Raw genomic sequence first — 6,787 nt, 5'->3', positions numbered from 1 at the left:
CTTTCTGTGTTTCTTTCTGTCCCCCCCCCCCCATTTTTTTTTGGTCTTTACCAGGAACCATTCAGTGTATCTGAGTCACAGTATTTTCTCTATGAATATACAAGTTAAATATTTGGAGGAATAAACAAAATCAATTTCTAATTTTCCAAATCCAAATTTAGCATTCTAAAATTTATCGAGCTGAAATTCCCTGTTGTGCCACTGTTCTAAAGAAGAAAGTTTCTGTGGGCCTGTTCCTTTTGTGGGTTCAAAGATTTTTAGCTGAACAGAATCTATGAAATGATCGAATTCAGCTCCATATTTGGAGCTGGAGGTCCGTGGATCAAATGAATTGCTAAAGGTAACACAGCTAAAAGTGCCAGTTCAGTGCTCACTTAGCAGCACAAATACTAAAATGGGAACTGTAAAGAGAAGATTAGCATGGTCCTGCATGAGGATAACCTACAAATTTGTGAAGCATTCCGTCAAGAAAAAAAAAAAGTGTCAGGTCAGAGAAATGTAAGCAACTTTCTTGCCTTCCACATTGATGATCCCCTCCCAGATATTACAAAATATGAAGTTATAAAATTTTTTATAATTTAAATAAATTATATTATTTAAAATATTTTATTTTTTATTAAAAAATTTAAAATTTTTATTTTTGTTTTATTTAAAAATTCTTTTTTAAGTTTATTTATTTTTGAGAGAGAGACAGAGAGTGTGTGTGCACGTGAGTTGGGTAGGGGCACAGAGAGAGAATCCCAAGTAGGCTTTGCACTGTCAGCACAGAACCTGATGAGGGGCTCACAATCTATGAGATCATGACCTGAGCCAAAGTCAAGAGTTGGCCACTTAACCAACTGAGTCGCCCGGGGGCCCCAAAGATGACGATATTTTTATCTCCAATGGCACATGAATAAAACTATTTTATTCTTTTACTTATGACGGTATAGAAATCTGTACTTTAATAATATGGCCTTGAATGCAAGTCGTTTCAAGGAGTTATGTGATTTTAAGGTTTCTTCAAGCTCTATGATGATGAATTTCTTTAAAAAAATTTTTATTTTGGGGGGTGCCTGGGTGACTCAGTTGGTTAAGTATCCGACTTCAGCTCAGGTCATGATCTCACAGTTCATGGGTTCTAGCCCTGTTTTGGGCTTTGTGCTGACAGCTCGGAGACTAGAGCCTGCTTCAGATTCTGTGTCTCCCTCTCTCTCTCTGCCCCTTCTCAGCTTGTGCTATCTCTTTCTCTCTCTCTCTCTCTCAAAAATAAATAAATAAAAATTTTAAATTTTAAATTTATATTTATTTTATTTTTGAGAGAGAGAGAGAGAGAGAGAGAGAGAGAGAACACAAGGGAGGGGAGAAGGGTAGAGGTAAAGAGAGGGAATCGTAAGCCCTGAGCATGGAGCCTAACATGGGTCTTGATCCCACTTCCCTGGGATCATGACTTGAGCCGAAATCAAGAGTCGGACACTCAACTGACTGAGCCACCCAAATGCCCCAAAGGTGATGAATTTCTAAGAAGAGGTTCTGGTTTGCAATTTTTAAAATTGAATACTATGTTTTTGCATAAACTAATGCTATAAAACTATAAATGCTATAAAACTATAGTGCCAAATATTTCCGAAAGAGCAAATGTAAATGCAAAGACGAAAGGGTTAGTTGTCTGCTTCTGGTCTGTGTGGTTGATGTCCGTGAAGTTATGGTATGTTGATACCTGTGCTGTAGCAAAAGAGTTCTAATAACAGCAACCTCCCCACATCCCCAACTTCTTCTCTAAAGACTTCCTTTACCTCCTTTCCTTAATTAAAACTTGGTTCACACTCAGATATCACCTCACGCCAGTCAGAGTGGCCAAAATGAACAAATCAGGAGACTATAGATGCTGGCGAGGATGTGGAGAAACAGGAACCCTCTTGCGCTGTTGGTGGGAATGCAAATTGGTGCAGCCCCTCTGGAAAACAGTGTGGAGTTTCCTCAAAAAATTGAAGATAGACCTACCCTATGACCCAGCAATAGCACTGCTAGGAATTTACCCAAGGGATACAGGAGTACTGATGCATAGGGGCACTTGTATCCCAATGTTTATAGCAGCACTCTCAACAATAGCCAGATTATGGAAAGAGCCTAAATGTCCATCCACTGATGAATGAATAAAGAAATTGTGGTTTATATACACAATGGAGTACTACGTGGCAATTAGAAAGAATGAAATATGGCCCTTTGTAGCAACATGGATGGAACTGCTAAGTGAAATAAGTCATACAGAGAAAGACAGATACCATATGGTTTCACTCTTATGTGGATCCTGAGAAACTTAACGGGAACCCATGGGGGAGGGGAAGGAAAAAAAAAAAAGAGGTTAGAGTGGAAGAGAGCCAAAGCATAAGAGACTCTTAAAAACTGAGAACAAACTGAGGGTTGATCGGGGGTGGGAGGGAGGGGAGGGTGGGTGATGGGTATTTAGGAGGGCACATTTTGGGATGAGCACTGGGTGTTGTATGGAAACCAATTCGACAATAAACTTCATATATTGAAAAAAAATAAATAAAATAAAATAAAATAAAATAAAATAAAATAAAATAAAACTTGGTTCTACCTTGAATTATATCACCTACCAACCAACCCCTTAGACTCAGGGCTAAGGGTGGAATGGTATCCCTCACTCTCCATTACTATTTTCACACCATTTCTCCTTCTACCTCAGACCATATATCCAGCTTCCAATTGCACATATGGGTTTTCTATAGACATAATAAAACCAACTGCTTTTAACTCTCATCCCTCTGCCATCCCACTGTCCAATCTATTCCATGTCCTATGCTCACTCTCCCACAGAAAGACACCCTAAGTTTATAACTGTCCAAGACAGACACCTGGGAACAATACTTGGCCCTTCCCTACCTCACCCAATTAAAAGTCAATTCCTGTTGATACTACCAGTTAAATACATCTCCAGTCTGTTGCTGTTCTCCAAACTTGTGGACTTGCATTAGTTCTACTCACCATCATCTCTTTCATGAATGGTGGCCACAGCCTCCCTTGCCATTAGATTTGGCCCCTTCTAATCTGTCTGTGTTTGATAACAACCGTGTGCAAGTTATTTTTTTCTTTTAGCATTCGTATTGCTTCCATAATATAAAATGAATGTCATGAAAACCAAAAAATTGGCTCACACTAACACAACTTTTGAGTGTTTGAGACAGATATTCTTACTCTTTACTAGGATTTCACTTACTTCCATTTGCCCCTTTTGCAGGTCTGGAGATATGTGTACCCCTGAAGAATGCACACTGCAGAATTGAGGCCTAACCGAGGGTAAAATAATAGAAGGCTCCCAACTTTTAAACCCTAACTGTAACATAATGTTCAGCTGTTCACAGGACACATTCTGAGTCATAGTAATGGTATTTAGAGGCCATCAGTCTACAGCATTGTGACCTTTTGAGAACCATAACTTCATTGTGTATAACTTGTTCCTATTTCCTAATATCTCATTTTATCGTCATTATAAATCATGTTTGTTTCTTGAGGACTTTAGTTTTCAGGTTTCCATAAATAAAAAACTAAGTTATCCTTTGGAGTTATACCAACCAGTTGCCCATGAAGCCAAATAAAAAGAAATTACAGTCAATGAAAGAACATAGTAAATAACTATTCTTGACCATTCTTTTCAAATATTAGAATTATTTGACAACATGACAGAATATTAAGCAAAGTAAAAATATGTATGTTGGCTCACATACAGGGGCCTGCCCATCTTTGTAAGGCCAGATGGCTACTAACCAAGTTTTAAGGTCAGTGAAAAGTAATCTCAGGTTTCACCTTATTTAAGCTGAAGAGAATAAACAAAACAATGGATAACTAGAAGGAAATTCTGAGATATGAAGGTTTTGGGGGGAATTTACTGAGGTGACTTTGAAGGGTAGAGAATGATAGAAACTAGTTTTCACTTGGCAAGATTATATTCATTCTGCATAACTCAGGTTCATTGTAAACTTGATCTGTACTCAGTCATTTTTCTACCCATGTATATTGTCATTTCAACTTGTTTTTAATTCCCCCTCTTTAAAAATTAGAAAATATCTGAGATCCATATTGGATCTCTATGGGAGATTAGCAATTTAATATAGTAGTAGGCTGTATTATCAAGCTGCAACAAGAGTTCTGTTGACTGTGAAAATTCAAGAAATGAGTACATGCTCAAAGGGGTCTTAGATATCTCATGGATGGTAATAGCTAAGGTTGAGCCTTCTTTGGATTGCTAGATAAGTCAGTATTTTGGAAACATATCCTCACTTTGATAAAACATGTCATACTTTCATTCCTGTAATCTGTTTCTTGTATTTAATGCCTGTGGTAAAGCATTTCTTAAGTGTTCTATGGACACTTATGAATTACTTTTGTGAGGATAAAATGTAAGAGTAGTTTATTGTTCTAGAGAGCTCTTCTTGGTGGTTAGTATTGTGGGAATTTCACATGAAGTTTTCAATCTGGCCATCCATGTGGTGGTATATTCTTTCCCAAGTGTTGGTTTACCATAACAGAAACAGTCCAGATATTGTCTCAAGGAGAAGTTTGGCATAATGTACAGTGTATCTGTAAACAATCCAGAGCCAATGATAAAAATTATAAAATTGCTTTGGATGTTTATTGCACATGGCACCTATGATTGTATTGAGAAAATTAGAGGGAACATAATAGTAGTTTAAAAATATTATTATATGTGTTGAGGTAATTGGAGACATAGCTAAGTGTCATAGGCAAAAATTTAAAATCATTAGTATACATAATGGTTTAAAGAAGTGATTTTGACCAAGAAAATTGGAGGGTTATTTTGCTTAAATATAGTTTTCATTCAAGACTGGAAAATGTCATTGCTACTTATCTCACCCACTGGAAGTTATTTGGATTATCATTTTTTTTCTTCGTTTAAAAATATGATGTATGTTGGACATACTCTTATTTTAGAAGTTTTAGGTTAGAAAAGGAAAGTTGATATATTGCCCACCTTGCTTTAAGACTGAGTTTAATGCTGAAACATACTAATATTAATTAAAGTAAATCAAGATCTCAGCAAACTGAGAATAGAACATCTTTAACTTGATAAAAAAATCTATGAAAAATCTACAGCTAAAAATCATACTTAGTGGTGAGGAATTAGATACTTTCTCACTAAGCTCAGGAGTAAGGCAAGGATGTCTCACCACTCCTATTTAACACTGTGCTGTAAGTCCTTGCTAATCCAGTAGGTCCAAAAAAGAAAGAAAGAAAGAAAGAAAGAAAGAAAGAAAGAACAAAAGAAAGAAAGAAAGAAAGGATACTATTTAGGAAGGAAGAAACAAAAATGTTTTGATTCGTAGATGATAAGATTGTCTATGTAGAAAATCCTACAGAATAACAAAACAATTTCCAGAACTAATAAGGAATTATAACAAGTTTATAAGAGGCATAGTTAATACACAAAAGGCAGTTACTTTCCTACATAACAGCAATGAACAATTGGAATTTGAAATTGAAAACACAGTACCGTTTACATTAGTACAAAAAAAAAGAAAAGAAAAATAGGTATAACAAGATATATCTAACATCTATATGAGGAAAACTGTAAAACTGTGATGAACAAAAACAAAAAGAGATTTAAATAAATAGATATTCCATACACATGGATTGGGAAACTCAATATTGTTGTCTGCTTTTCCTGAGTTGATCTATAGATCCAGTGCAAGGCCACTGGACATCCTAGCAAGTTATTTTGTAGATATTGATAAACTGATGATAATGTTTATATAAAAAGGCTAAAGGCCCAGGATAGCCAGTCAAATATTGAAGGAAATAAACAAAGTTGGAGGATTAACACATCTGAACTTCAAAATTTACTATAAAGCGTCAAGTATACTCAAATAAATAAATAATTTTTTTGAACATTTATTTATTTTTGAGACAGAGAGAGAGAGAGAGAAGAGCATGAGTGGGGGAGGGGCAGAGAGAGAGGGAGACACAAAATCTGAAGCAGGCCCCAGGCTCCGAGCTGTCAGCACAGAGCCTGATGTGTAGCTTGAACCCACCAACCATAAGATCATGACCTGAGCCGAAGTCGGTCGCTTAACCGACTGAGCCACCCAGGTGCCCGTACTCAAATTAATTAATTAATTAATTAATTAAAAAAAGATGTACTATAAAGCTATAATAATCAAGACAATGTGGTGTTGATGAAAGAATAGAAAACACGTAAGTGAAACAGAGAGCCCAGAAATCGACTCACACAAATATAGTCAATTGATCCTTGACATAGACAATTCCATGGAGAAAGGATATTTTTCACAAATGGTGCTGGAACAGTGGTATGTCCACATATGGAAAAAAGAAAAGATTCTAGACACAGAGTTTCATAAAAATTAACTCAAAATGGATCATAGGCCTAGAGGTAAAATGAAAAGCTATAAAACGTCCAAAAGATAATGGCCATACATTTGTAGGTCCAATCCTGGGTTCTGTATTCTATTCCATTTGTCTATGTGTCTGTTTTTGTGCCAATACCATACTGTCTTGATGATTACAGCTTTGTAGTAGAGGTAAAGTCTGGGATTATGATGCCTCCCACTTTGGTTTTCTTTAAAAAGAACTCTTAAAACTCAGTAAAAAAAATAATCCAATCTTAAAAATGAGAAGAAGATCTGAACAGACACTTTAACAAAGAAGATAAACAGGGAGATGACCATATCATTTGTCATTTGGGAAATTGCCAATTAAAACAATGAGATACCACTATATACCGATCGGAATGGCTAAAATCCAAAACACA

General features: G+C 36.1%; 1 non-coding gene across 1 annotated transcript; it reads left to right on the top strand.

Annotated features, from left to right (window-relative positions):
- The first annotated feature begins 366 nt into the window (after nucleotides 1-366).
- LOC125166901 (U6 spliceosomal RNA) lies at nucleotides 367-471 on the top strand. Its single transcript, XR_007152607.1, has one exon. It is a non-coding gene; the product is annotated as a U6 spliceosomal RNA (small nuclear RNA).
- Nucleotides 472-6,787: the final 6,316 nt, after the last annotated feature.

Source organism: Prionailurus viverrinus, chromosome B2 (assembly GCF_022837055.1).
Source record: "Prionailurus viverrinus isolate Anna chromosome B2, UM_Priviv_1.0, whole genome shotgun sequence".
NCBI lineage: Eukaryota > Metazoa > Chordata > Mammalia > Carnivora > Felidae > Prionailurus > Prionailurus viverrinus.
This window is presented reverse-complemented; position numbering and strand designations above follow the sequence as displayed.